Raw genomic sequence first — 15,097 nt, 5'->3', positions numbered from 1 at the left:
CGCATTTTTGCGATTGTCCCACGAATTTCTTACTCCGCGCTCCGAAATCGTAGCCGGGCGTCTCTTTTATAACCGCGATCGTTTCCAAGGCGAACCGGCCGACTTCTCTCATGCTCGTCGGCGCGTTTATTTGTTCTTCAGCTTCGAGAAAGCGAGAAATAAAATTGGAACCCCGAAGGCGACAGTCTGCCCAATTATATCGATTATTTCGATAACTTCTATTTGAATCAAATATTCAAATTGGAGATATTTCTTTTTTTTTTTGAAAAATAAAGAGTAAAATTATTATAAATTTTTCTAACAATTTTTCTTCAAAATATTCAGAAGCTCGTATGTATGTGTGTGTGTGTATGTATTTATGGATATTATCAAATATATTTAATTATTTTAATCGTATTTGTAAAAAAATACAAATATATAGACATAAGTACCTAGACTAGATATAGGATATCATATCTATTATCAGAAATTTCTAATTAATCTTGGAAGCTTAATAATCTCGATATAAAAATAGATACTCTCCGGTCCATAACTTGTTTACGCGGCTAGGAAAAATGCTTTGATCGAATGATACATTTTATAATTCTACAGCAACGCATTACTTTATTGTGCATTATCTTAAAAATGCAATCGGATATTCGGGAATATCCAGTAATTATTAATAAAAAATAAATTAAACATTTAAACGATAACGATCTCTCTGTAAATATCCAGACAATGTAAATATTGAAATGTGTTAAGCAATAATTTTATTTTCGCGATTAATTAATAATAAACATTAATAATGAATACTTTCTTGTTATCGATTAAAAACGCGCGTGATCAGAGAAGCGATATATTATATACATATATGGTGGAGGAAATATCTTGATTCTTCTGAAAGAGAGACGCAATCTTCATCAGAGTCCTTCTAAGGCACGGAAGGACATAAATCCCCCCCTAATATCAGTCCCACGATTATGTCGATCAGCCGCGGCTACGATTTCCTTGCCCGCCTTTCCTCTCGCTATCTCATCAACGTCGACAGTCGGTCGATCGGGCGTGACTTAACTTAACGACAATGCACTTTGTTCGCGCGGATAACAAAGAAGACCAACGTGCGCTTCGCGCACAAGGATCTCTGGAGGGAAAGAGAGAAGGAGAAGGAAAAAGAGGGACACGGGGTGGAGAGAAAGATAAAGAAAGAGAGAGACAGATTCGCACGCGCGCGCGCGCGCGCGACGACGACGACGACGACGACGACGACGACGACGAGAGGAGCGGGTTTCCACGCGATGTTGAGAAGGGGAGGAGGAGGGCGAGAGAGGAAGGGGTCGATCGGTGCAGGGCCTTGGACATGCTGTCCTTGACTCAGCACAGTTACCCCGGACCGAAGTATGACGTCATTCTGCATAACTCGCCTAATTGCATCGTTGCTGCCGCCGCGCTGCACCTCCCCTACTTTGTTCCGACGTTTCCCCTTCCCCTCTAACCGAATACCACTCGTCCTCCCCACCCCGTGTTACTTCGACGAAGCTCGTGATAACTCTAACTAGAACCCGTCTCGAAAGAGCGCAGTTGCGTCGCCATAAGTGAGCGTTGCATTTTTCAGATTAGGCAGTTTGTTCTTTTCTTTGCAATAAATTTATATGATCGCAATTCCGCAAAATTATAATTAAAAATAAGATAAGACAGGATAATAACAGATGGACAAATTCTTTCAGGTGGTATGAGATGGATTAATACTTGAGGAATTTTATAAAAAAAAAAGAAATTAACTTTCAAAGAGATGATAATTTTAATGCAAAAAATTCTTACAGTTTGATGTATCCTCACAGATAGCAAATGCATGTTATTGACGTCAAAACAACGTCATTTGATGTCCAATTGACGTCATTTATATATAATTATAATTGTATATTCATTTACTTTTTCTTTTTATTTAGTAATATAATTGAAGTATATTTATTAAATAAAATATTTCACTTCATTTCAATTTCATTTCAAAGATATTTTGTACATTATTTCTAGTCCTTGTGGGACTTAATTAATTCAATTCTTCTTTAACGAATATATGCATAAAAAAATCGCTATTTACCGCCCTGTAATGTCATATATCTCTTTGTAATTAAACCTCTCAAATTAGCAAATTAAAATAAATTATATTCTAAAATATAAAATTATATTTTCTACTAAAGTAAAAAATTTTCTCTTATTTAAAATAAAGTAAGAAAAATATATTTTTATTATACTCATCGAGAGACTTTCTGAAATTTAATTTGCGAAAAGATCTCTTTCAACCGATTAATATTGATGTCTCGATATTTTTATTGAAGAAAAATCAAATTAAATTTTATATTGTGAAGCAACAGAACCCAGCCATTGTTAAAAATTGATGCGCGAAAAATGAGATAAAAAAATAATATATTATTTTATCATTTTACTCTTAAAATGGCTCTCTATGACTCCGTAACCATTTATTGCATTGCACTGCAAATGATTATCGATTCCACATTCATATTCGTTTGCATGTATCGCGCCTGACTGACTCGCTTAAAACGGCGGCGCCGAATAATTTATTCCGGCAGCGTATCCGGCCCGGGGCGGCGCAGTTTTGCGATACTCGCCTCGATCTCGGCTCGCGCGCGCGAGTCAATGACATCATTAAGCCGACCATCGTGCGTCGTGTGCAACGCGGAGAGAGGAGACGGGGGGGCACCATAGTAAATGCGCGAAAATACTTTCTCCAAAGTAATTGGCAAAGTAAATCGCCGTGTCTCTCGTTCGACGTTTCTGTCATCTGTCTCTCGAGGATAAGTGCATTCGCGTGTCCGCGCGAGACGGCTATTCAAGAGAGAAACGTCAATCTCGATGCGCCGACATACACACAAAAGTCTGACAAATCTCATATTTAAAAAAGAAGAAATTTATTATTACATACATTTTGCGAAAAGTCCACCTTCCAATGAATCTCACCCTCGTCGAGAGAATTTAAAGATTAGAGTCACCTTTTGCCGGAGAGGATATTCGCGACCGGCTCGAAAATATTTTACAGTCGCCCCTCATCTTTCTCGCGACCCTGAGAATCGTCGTGCCCCTCCTACCCCCGGACTCGGCTCGAGAAAAAGACGATGAAGGCGCGAGGTGGATCGTTACGACCCTGAATTGATCCGTATAGCACACGCCGTCGTCATCGTCGTCGTCGTCGTTGTCGTCGTCGTCGTCCTCCAACAACTTAAAGTGAGAAAGAGAAAGAAAGAAAGAAAGAGAGAGAAAGAGAAAGGGGAGGGGGAAGGGGGGAAGAAAGAAAGAGAGAGACCAGAAAGAAAGGAGTCATCGACTCGCGTTTGAGTTGGCCTTCGGCTATTACCGCCTCGGCCAACTGAGCGCCAAACCTTTTTGCAACGCCACGTAGATAAACAAAGTGTCTGACAAGGGGTCGACTTCCCTTCGTTCCCTCCCCATGATTCCCTTTTATCGCCGCTGCACGAAAATAGGCGATTATCGATCGCGAGTTTACCTTCGACCGGCCGGATCCGGGCAGATTATTATTGTTGCTGGTGATCGTTACACAATTTATACCATCTCGCCGCCCATCACCCGAGTGGCTTTCGCCACGCCAAGTTAGGCTTTCCCGAAGTCTTTGCAAAAGGAAAATCGCTGATTTCTTTATCATTTTCGAGTCGTAATACTCTATAATAAATTCATTATAAATTCCTTCATCACATCGCGATAAAAAGGCGAATCATTCATTACCGAAATAACATATCGCTCTGAAATTAATCCTCTTATTGCAAAATATTTTTTTCCTTGTCATAACACCAGTTAATTAACGTTTGAGTAATATTATTTCACCTGCGAAAGATTGCGAAAGTTACACGAGTCGAAGAGTTTGACAAGTTGTAAAATGATAACGTGAAACTACGATGTAAAAGGACAGCGATCATTACGCGTGAGTGTGTAATCGAAATGTATGACAGCACGAATGGAATACAATTATTTTTATTGCATCTCTTTTCCGAAGACAATCTTCGTGTTGCATCGACATCGCTCGTTGGGTTTGATCGAGTATATATATATATATATATATATATTTGTAAAAAACGAAACGCTCAAGGACGGAAAGCAAGATGAAATTATTGGACGCATTAATTTATCTTATGAGAGTTATTTGTAACAAATAATTATAATTGAAAGTACTGTTAATTCGATTTATAAAAGTCCAGAAATTAATGTAACAGAATCTATAGAGCAGTGTCTGTACTATATAATTATTGCCAGATCAATGCTTCTCTAATGCTTCGTAAATTATCAGAATTGAAATATTTTTAATTGTTAGCTGTGAACAGTATTATTAATTTAGTTCAAAGATACATTTCTATAAGCATCCGCTATGATTTATAATAAATGTATCTCGAGATTTATCAATATATCGACATTCATAAAGCCGATTAACAGGTACAAGAGCTCTAATTAACCGGTCTGGTGGATTTAAATTGTCGCCATTAAAGTCAATAAGCAATGAGAATCGTATATATCATATATTCCTGCGAGAATCTTCAATAATGTATTAGCCTGTCACCTTTCGTGGCGAAACCATAAAATGTAATTATTGTATTAATTATTTCTTTTCTCTCCTCGAATACTTGAGCGCAATTAAATTAATTAACAAGGCATGTCAAAAGTTTTGATCTTTTCTTCGAGAAATGACTAAACAAAAATGATAATACAATTTTTATTGATCTGTGATTATTTAAACGAAATGCTTAAGAGCTTCCTTTCTAAGCAAATTAAAATTAAACGCAAGGACAAACACGATCGGAAATTCAGAGTAAAGGTAATTAAATTAATTAACATTAATTAACTCGACCTACGATTATTTAAAAATGCTTAATAGCTTCCTTTTTAAACAAATTAAAATTAGATAATATGCGCAAAGACAAATACAAGCGAAAACAACGGATATTCGCGAGACATACGATTCTTTTTATTCCACGAATGGAATGTACATAATAATTTCGACATCGCCGCAATAACAAATTTGACAAAAATAAATTACGTTAATTGCCCTTGAATAAAAAATTAACTGCTACTTAAATACAATTCATAAAATATGTATGATTATGTATTAATGACAGAAATTTCCGTCCGTATTTTTAATCACAATAAAATCAATAAAATCAATATTCATTTCTTGACCCAATTAATACAAATATTGATAAATTCGCCTGTTAATATTTATATATATTATGTATATTTCATTGTATTTGATTGACTTTTGCTAGTCTGCAATTCGTTGAGATTTGTTGCAACGTGAAAAAAAACAATATGACAGCTTAAACTTAATGTTTAAAGATATTTAATCCAAAATATTGAGAGAATTTAATAATTCGTATTTTATATTTATACACCAATCTTCATCTAATCAATCTGCATTTTTTTACAACATTAATAGCTGATCTTAAAAATAAAAAAAAAAGTAGAAGAAAGAGAAATAATTTTATAAAGGAAGCACATTGTAATTCAGTGAGTGTGCGCTCAAAGAGATTTAAGATAAGTAGTAATCTCTCTCACACGCTGAGAGATTTACGTCATCGGTCAATGTGAATTTCTCGCAAAAGCGCACGCACGCTGGAAAGAATTTCTCGAATTCACAAGGGTATCCGGATTTACTCTCTTTATTTCTCTCACGGGAGAGGAATCGCCCGGTTCACGAGCAAGTGAATAAGAGAGAGAGAGAGAGAGAGATCTCGAATAAATACGAGCGAGAGCGGGAGCTGCAGATTGCAGATTCGAGCGAGCGAGCGAGCTTTATTGGGAGCGTCTGGATGCAGTTTGGCCGTCCGTGACTACGAGACTCTGAAGGTCCCCGGAACATTGACCATTCGGCTCTCTTAAAGGACTCTACCAAGGTCACCTATTGAGACTCTCTATATGCGTCCGCATCTCGTCTCTGCGTTCTCCTCGCGCTCTCATCCGCGAGTTTGGATTCCGAGTCGAAAAACAAAGATACGGTCAAAAAATCGCTCGGTCCGTATAAATATAAAATTTCACATTTCAATGCCCGCAACGGTTTTGGGGATTATTCGCGTCTTCTCCCGAGCTCGGAGAAAATTCTTGCTCTTCAATCTCGCATCTAACTCAAAGTGCATCGGAAATAAACGAGACGCGCACGTACAATCGAGTCCAAATAAACGCGGCAATCGGGCGCGACGTGCATCGATCGCGACGTGATGGATGTCATCTCTCACGAAGATGAATCCATTAATCTTCTCGATGGTAAACGACATGAGAGCTTCAAACGCGTTTTACGTTTCATGGACCGCGAAATGTCAAGCATGGAAGAAGCACGTCAAAATGCGAGACTTAACGGCTTTCCCTCTCGCTCGACAGATACGGCTTCTTTTTCATATTAGTCCATACTTAATAATTTGGATTGTAAACCTTATGGTACGTTAATCCTCATACCTTCGAACGCGAGATATCAACGGGTCGACGAAAAACAACACTTGCGATACGATAAGTTGTGCTGCGACTCATCATTTTTTCTAAACTATTTTTCCCCAACGAAATATGATCACGGTCATTTTGTCCTTTAGATTATAGTGCCTAAAGTATATTATGCAAATCTTCAAAATTAATTTAAGAAGAATATAAATTCGGAATAAAATTGTTTCAACGATTTCATAAAAAATAGTAAAATCAATTAATTTTATGTCTATCGCCATTTAATTTTTTAATGTTTAATTTCTATGCATGCTACGTAAAATATGCGAATGGGATGTTTCATTAGAATTAAATTGTAAAATATGAAAATAGTAATTTTGTCAGAAAACTTAATAACAAAATTTTAATTTAATAATTTCACGAAAAAATATAAACAAACAAAATTTTTTTCGAAATTAATTTTACGTCCATCACATAATGTAATGTAAGTTTAATGCAATTTACTTTTTTGGAAAATCATATTAATTAATATCATAATATAATATTAAATAATAAAATAATAAAATAATATTAATTAAATAATAAATAATAAAATAATATTAATTTATATATATATAAAATAGAGAAATAAATTTTTATCGTTATTATAGAAATGAATTTAATTGCAAAGCAAGCCAAAGTGAAAGATATTAATCCTCGCGTTCAAATCCGCTGGCTGCTGCGCAACTGGAGGAAAAGGGGAGGATAAAGACGTGTGTGGATAAGTGAACGAGCAAATATCCCGTGACGCAACAGCAAACATGTAAATATGAGATATATTCCATGTATGTAAAAATCACACTTTATTAACTAAATTTACCGTAGTAATAAAAGTTTTAGCAAAACTATATTTGATTGATTGAATTTAAAATTGCGTTAAACTTTCACAAAATATATATATCGGGCATCGCATATAGTACATAGAAAAAAGTTTTTTCTAAAAAAAAGTAAAAACAGACGTACATAAAGTACATAAAAAAGTATCCATACTTGTATGTAATAAATATAGAAGTTACGAAAAAAAAAAAAAAAAACAAAGACTAATCATATATTAAAATCTACTACTCATATGTATGTACTTGGTGTCTCTTTTACCAGAAAATAAAAACTTTTCGCTCACCAATAGATGCATAACAGCTGAGTTGATTACGTAGACAGATTGATCTGTAACATACAAATGTAAGATCCAAATTATAGCGCAAAGAGTTAAAAATATAAATAATAGTTCGAAAAAAATTATTGTCGTATGCATTAAATTTTATATTATATTCAATATATATAACAATAAACAGATATTTAATTTCGCCTGGATTATATCCACGAGCTCGAACGCGCAAGTGCAACTCGTCATAACCGTTATCATATATATATATCGAGTACATGTATGCGTGTGCGCGAACATGCCAGGAGAGAGAGAGGTCGATGACTGTTTAACTTTACGTCGCACGTTGAAATTTCGGGATAAATGTCTGAACGGCCGGAAATGACGGTAGTGCAAGAGCGAAGAATTGAGTTTAGTCGCGCGGGGCAACGGACCGCTGATCGACTTCTAAATGCTTGCTGTTGAAACGTCGCGCGAAACGGAACGAAGGAAGCATAAAGAAAATTTAAAAATATGATTTTTAGAGAACCGCGGCAGCTTTTGCTACAGCACACAAGCCGACAATCTTATAATTTAATGCGCAGAACGCCTCGTAAAAATGCTGCGTCATAGTTACACAACTTATTTTCAACACCGATGAGTTGTCAAAAAAAAAAAGAGAAATTTTCTTTGTGCCAATTAGCGATTAACAATCGCAGAGTTATTTCATTTATATATTCGCGCATTTTTTATTGAAACAATTAAATATTTATATAAACATCGCTTAAAATAAATAATATTTCTGATGTACGGCACGAGAAAATAACGCGATGTGAAATATTGTCAAATGTTTGCGCGCGTATAAGATACATTTATCATCGAAAGGAAAAAAAAGAAAATGCCGAAACGATGATCCGTAACGCAATTGATCGATTGCATATGCGGTAAGTATCGTAGATAAAACGGCAAGCGGATAAAAAAGAAGAGAGCGATAAGATCGCGAGATTGCTCGATGCAACGAGGTTTATTAACTGCAATCGCGAATAAATCATGACAGATTGCGCTTTGACGGATTGCAAAATTCAAACATACGTATAACATATGCGACACAAAGATACAAGAAGAGGCGGTAAAACACGGGAAAAAGCAAACAAAAAACGCGATAAAACCCCGTCGTCGCCGCGACGAGAATCGGTCGTTGAATCGGTCGATTAAGATTTATTCCCGAGACTTATGCATGCGCATATTAAATAACGTAAACATGCCGAGCGACGAAAACACGTTTGTCGTCACCCCCCAATTAGTCTTCGACGGCGATTTAATCAGGATTTCATTTAGACAATAATTTAGCAAAATATATACCTCTCTCTTTCTCATGCGCAAATAAAAATATTTGCTTTTAAACGGAACAATGATGATTTTTTTCAACCGAAGAGATGCATTGTCTACTCAAATCTTAAAAAAAGATTTCCTGAACGTTATCTGAGTTTCTAGGCATATTTGTTCAAAATTTCAGATACTAAAATAAATTCCTTTCTAAAATAATTTCTTTTCATTTTAGAAAGAATTTAGTATGTTTTAAAGTTTTTCACTCAAAAGAAAAAAGAGAAATTAAATAAAATTAAATAAAATTAAATAAGTATTTTTCATTTGCATAAAATTTTAATTTTTTTATCATTAAAAATTAATAAAGAATACACACTGCATATTTTGTTACGACAAAGATAATTTATATTTAATTCACTTGGTTTGACGACTATTTGCAATATTAGAGAGCAAATTAATCAAAGAAAGAATTTTTTTTTAATTTTCCGAGTCCCAATAAAATCCCATGATAATCCCTTGTTTTTTCCAGGAACAAGAAAAATTCCCAAAAAATTCCATGTTTGTCCAGAGAGTAGACACTCTGCTGTCACACACGATTCTCGATGAGATCTGCTGTCAAAAAAATCGAAACCTCTGACGGCATTAGCATTATAGATAAGAGATTTTTGATTTTTTTTTTTTTTTTTCGCGACACTAGTCGAACAAAAAAAGGATGCGAGTCGGCGGTCCTCGCGCGTGTGCGCGATATTTTCAGTTCGCCGGAGCTAAAAACGCGCGTCGTGAATTTCGCTTTCGACCGCATTTGGGCTGCGCCGCGTTCTCGGTTCAACGAGGGTCATTCTTGAGTCATAGACCGGACGCGCCCCGGGCCAATGCGCTCTATCTCCCCCTCCCTCTCCCCCTCTTTCTCTTTCTTCATCCCTTCACTCTATCTATCTCTCTCTCTCTCTCTCTCTCTCTCTCTCTCTCTCTCTCTTTCTCCCTCTCATCGCGGGCTTCGTCTGTCTTCCAGAAATTTCGATGACGAATTCCCGACCGCGAGACACTCCTCCGTAGCGCCATTCGGGAAATAACTACGAGCATCTCGGAGATGCAATTCGGAGAAACGCGCAAATTCTTCGAGAATGAAAAGCCGCGATCGTTAAAAGTCACGACGATGTCGCGAAATTGGAGGAAAAACGTATGATTTTATGTAAGTGCAAAAAGAAATTTATTACGCTAATTTTTTTTTTTACTTATTGAAATGTTATTCCTAATGATTTTTTTTCTCTGCTCGCGTCAATTATTCCTAACTAATTTTGATACAATTTGATGCTCTTAATTTTGTATAACGCACATTTGATAAGATAGATACAAAATAGGTACAAAATAAGATGCAACAACCTTCTTATTTAAAAAAAAACAGAATTTTACGCTTTCCCCTTTCTTGCACTGCAACTCGGGAGATTGTAAATTCGAATATACGCGAGTCGAAGCCGTGCGCGAAGGGAGAGAGTTCGAATAATCGTTCTATTTTAAGGCCGGATTACACGGGAAACGTGAGTCGGCGACCTGCGCGACGACCTCATCCTCGGTCACATTGCTGCAACGTGACGGAATCCCCTTATTTCGACTGTACGTTTTAACCAGCGTCATTGTTCATCGATGAACGATGCGCCGCAAACAGGATCAAATATACTTGATGCACAAGCGCCAGTTTTAAAACGCAGGTACACGGGCCTCCGAAAAAATATGTTTGTGCGAGATGTCGCAACGTGACCGCCACCGGCTCACCTCGGTCGGTGCAATATACGTCTGGTGAATGACACATGCAAAAGGACGGAGCTGTCAAGCCGTAATAATTCTCATTTTTCTGATCTGTCCTCGGTTACCAATTATATCTCCCAATGTTGAAAATTGATCTTTAGAAATGTACATCTTTTGTATTTCCAATCATTTATAATCGCAAGAGAAAAAATATTTATTTTATAATTTTACAAGTTGCAAATTGCAATTTAAATGCGAAGAAAAAAAGTAACCCAAAGGATGTAATGAAATTTCTACATTTTCTGATTTACTGCAGATTGTGTATGCAAATAAAAAAATGGATTCCACTTGAATAAAAAAAAACAAAGTTTGCGAAATAATTCAGGGTGCCTCTTGTAAATAAATTTCCTAATCTTCTAAATATTTTTATTTAAAATTCCAGAAAATATTTTAAAAACTTTTGCTGCATTTTCTGAAAATAAATTTTTTTATTTATCTTAAAAAAAAAACACAAAGTCACTTAAGTTTCAAGGGTTAGATTTATAAATGTACTAAAAAAAAAACTGAATAGCTTTTGTTAAAATAAAATTTTTTTTTTAAATAAAAATTTTTGCATCAACATTTTCATTTTTGATCACTAAACATTAGAGAATAAAAAATATATATTGCATAATATTTTATTAAAACATTGAATATATAAACAGATATAGATACATATTTATATTGTAATACATTAACACAGCTTGATTTATCGACGGATTGCCTACTGCTTACAGTACAAGAGCAAAATTATAAAGAGAATCTGAAATTGCAAGGACATGCGATAATGTTGTCCAATTGCACAGCTAGGATCGTTTCGTAACTTTGTGGATGATTATAACGTAGGGCTAAGAAGTCCGTCACGAGCGCGAAACAAAAGGAACGTGAAACGTGCGACCGCGGGAACACGAGGGTCGTAGATTTCCTCTCCCTCCTTCCCCTTTCCACACGCATTCCATTCGTTTCCCCTCCGCGCGCGTAAGCTTCAACCGTTCACGTGTATACAGAGTGTTTCTGATCAGGCGCAGCAACAGATGCCACGAACCAAAAATCCAAACACATCCTCATCTGAATTTACAAAGATACGAAAGATTATAAAATTCGAGGAAAAGCGACATACGAAAAAATATATCAAGCGCTTCCAGCGTAATTTAGCATAATTTAATCGATGCGTTGAAAATCAAAATTTTTTTTATATTTTAATGCAGTGTGTAAATCTCGAATCAACTAAAAATTTAAATATTAATCTCGCGATACTTTAAACCAACACCAAATAATACTCTTCGCCCGCGTTCACCTTCCCTTCATCAACAGGCTTTCAATTTCAAGTTTTGACGATGCAAAGAAGACACACAAGCGGCGCTTAACCCTTCAGATCTCTCCCTCCCACCCCCGCAAAAATAGGTCAAGATCCATCGAGATGGCGCGTCCTCGGGGGATCTCGGTGGCAGGCAGAAAAGGGGGAGGGGTGGAGAAGACAGAAGGAGAAAGGAAGCGGTACAGTCTGAGCCAGAGATAGAGGGCAGAAAGAAAGAGAGAGAGAGAGAGAGAGAGTGAGAGAGAGAAGAAGAGGGAAAGCTGCACGCTGCACACCGAATCATCCGGTGATGCGACGTGGAGGGGAAGTGCACCGAACGACGGTGGTGGAGTGGGATGTCGGGATGCAGGGAACGAGGAAGAGCAAGAAGGGGGTTGACGGCGGCGGTGGCGGCGGCAACGCGACGGCAACCGCCGCTCTGCCTTGAACCTCGCCCGGTGCATTGCCCGTCGCTCAAGGGCGTCCGCTGCCGCGTCTCCCCCTCCCCCTCTACCCCACCCTCGCTGTACCACAAATCCTCCCCCCTTCTCACCCCTCTCCCCCTCATCGGCGGCGTCGGCGGTGGTGGTGGCGCGCGCGCGCGCGCGACCGCTCGGTGGAGGCGAGGCGCGCCTCGTCTCGCCTGCTCTTATCGTCGTCGATTCACGAGCGATACGATTTTCTAAAATATATTGCCTTTTAATCCCCCGCCCTCCCCCATCCCCCATCCCGAGAAACGTTTTCCCGATGATTTTCGTGATATATTTTAAGATAAATGAAAAGATTTGGAGGAGAGTTAAAAGTACTTATAAATGTAAATTTGAAAGGCAAATCGATTTTTCTGTAATTAATATAAACATCTTATTTCCCCGTGACGGAATTACGTTATTATAAATAAATTGATTCGAGCGTAATAAAAATAAAATTGCTTTAAGATATTTTTTAGAGAAATAACTATATATCTTTTAATGATAACAGTATCTATTTAGAGAAAACAAAATTTTAATTGTATTTTAATTAAAATTTTCCATACATACTATAATTATGTGACAGCAACATAAAAAAAGGTCTCAAGGAAAACTTCTTGAAAGACTTTTGAATTTTTAATCTTTTTATTTTATTTAAAATTAATCGCATCATAAGTCACTCGTAAGTTGCATCGTATAATTATTATTAATTTTATATTAAATTGTGTTTAAGTTTATCAATTTTACGTTATTCTGACATATATAATTTTTTTTTTTTTATCTCTACATTTATTATCGAAGGAATGCCATAGCGTAACAGCTTTGTTAACGAGTATGCCAATACCTCGTAACAACAAAAAGTCTGCAGCAAGCACGTGTGTGCGCGACGTTAAAATCAAGGTCGACTTGCTGCAAGACTATTAATAGTCCAATGTTTGTTGCTCTAGAGCGGAGGAAGCAGATGTTTCGGTAGGTTAATCGACTTTCGGTATTCCAATCATCGTCGTCTTTATAGGCTCACCTCGAGAAAGATCGACTACACTTTGTTCATTCAAGGGCAGCAACGCGTTTTCATCGCCATTGGAGAAAGAGAGAGAGAGAGAGAGAGAGAGAGAGACAGGGAGAGAGAGGGACTTTTATCACCGCAAAAAATACCCGCATTGCGGATGCATGTGCTTTGCCTTTAAATATTATTTATACGCTTAGCCTGATTAATTAACGCGACAAATTTATTTTAACTCTCGCGCGGAGAGATGTTTCCAAACACAGTGAGATTAACAAATTGATGCATGTTATGCATTTTTATAAAGCTTCGCTTAATTTATGCGCGCGCGACGTCGTACAAAAAAAATCGCGACATTAAAATTCACCGGAGCTCTCTCTCTTTTTTATCTCTATTCATTGACGATTTTTTTCAAAAGAAAAAAAAAACAAGTGAATTGTTACATAAAAATGATATGTCGCTTAAGAAATTTAATTTGATTAAAATTTTCATTATAATGTCGATAAATTCGATACGAATAATGGACGATTTCATCGGCTGCTTCTCGTTCGGAGAAATGGTAAAATAAAGACAGATAATTCGCTTTGGAGATTGTTTAAAGGACAGATAAACGATGGTTATCGATTAAGACCGCATCCCACGTGTGAGTGACAGCGACATAAAGGCAGTAACATTACACTGGATATTGCAAACTGGCGTGAAATCAAATGATTCACTCACTCACTCACTGACTACGACGACACTACATTACCGGGCAGCACGTGTGTCGTTGTATTTTCCCATGACAGCCGACAACGGATGACACGAAAGCCTAGGAACTGGTTACATCATTCGCGTAAACGTGACTACTCTCGCCGGAGAGCACCCAGTAGTGCCGGGGTCTCGTGTTATCGCATTAAAATCGAATATGTGTCCACATAATAGAGATCGATAACGCATCTACATTACGTGTCCCGAATACGCAATCATCTCACTTTATTGATCAATCAAAACGCTTCGTCTTTTCGATTAGCATAATGGAGTAAAAAATATATAAACAATATATTTTTCTAAATAAATACACGTTCTTTTTTTACGCGTATCTAAATTTAAAAAATTACGTTCATTTTTAAAATTGTTTTAATTTGATAAATAAATCGAATCGTCGGAAGCTATTGAGAATTAATTAACTCGATAACGCTGTTCAATTACTTGTATTAAATTTGTATTAATCTAACGGAAATTATTATAACGACTATTAGACGAGGAAAGAGGCGAGCGAGAGAGCAAAGTGATACATATGACAGAGTGTCCTGCAAACCTGCAGAAGCGTCCCTGTATGACACAAGAACCTAGCAGTGCAACTAGCAGTTGCATAATCGCTTGCATTCTTCGTACTTGTCTCGCAGATGCACATTCCAGCCCCGGTTATATAGGCGGTTTCTTTCATACTTAAAGTAACGCCATCCGCATTGCGTTTATCCCGTAAATCAAATTATTGCGAACGCTTGATTGAAAATGGGCATTCAAAATGATGCAATATCGTATAAAAAAAATTGGAAATATTATCTATTAAATTTCACTTCAATTTCACTTCAATATCATGAATATTTAACGTATTCTATATTAAAAAAAAAAGATGTAGTATCTATTAAACACAGTTTTATCAGAGACTAATCGCATTGCAAATGCAG

The 15,097-nt window shown here is 36.8% G+C and overlaps 2 protein-coding genes across 2 annotated transcripts in view; both read right to left on the bottom strand.

The window, feature by feature from the left end:
* LOC126856549 (caveolin-3-like) overlaps positions 1–15,097 on the bottom strand; it is a 108,853-nt gene that overhangs the window by 64,845 nt on the left and 28,911 nt on the right. Inside the window, exon 2 of the mRNA XM_050605141.1 lies at positions 7,586–7,629. The gene's annotated coding sequence lies outside the window, so the exon portion shown is untranslated. The remainder of the gene's footprint in view (positions 1–7,585; positions 7,630–15,097) is intronic.
* The window catches only part of LOC126856550 (MIP18 family protein galla-2), a 62,308-nt gene continuing 61,011 nt past the window's right edge, over positions 13,801–15,097 (bottom strand). The window contains exon 4 of the transcript XR_007688370.1: positions 13,801–13,813. The gene's annotated coding sequence lies outside the window, so the exon portion shown is untranslated. The remainder of the gene's footprint in view (positions 13,814–15,097) is intronic.

This window comes from Cataglyphis hispanica, chromosome 19 (assembly GCF_021464435.1).
Source record: "Cataglyphis hispanica isolate Lineage 1 chromosome 19, ULB_Chis1_1.0, whole genome shotgun sequence".
Lineage (NCBI taxonomy): Eukaryota > Metazoa > Arthropoda > Insecta > Hymenoptera > Formicidae > Cataglyphis > Cataglyphis hispanica.
The sequence above is the reverse complement of the archived record's forward strand: the minus strand, read 5'-3'. Positions and strand labels throughout refer to the sequence as shown.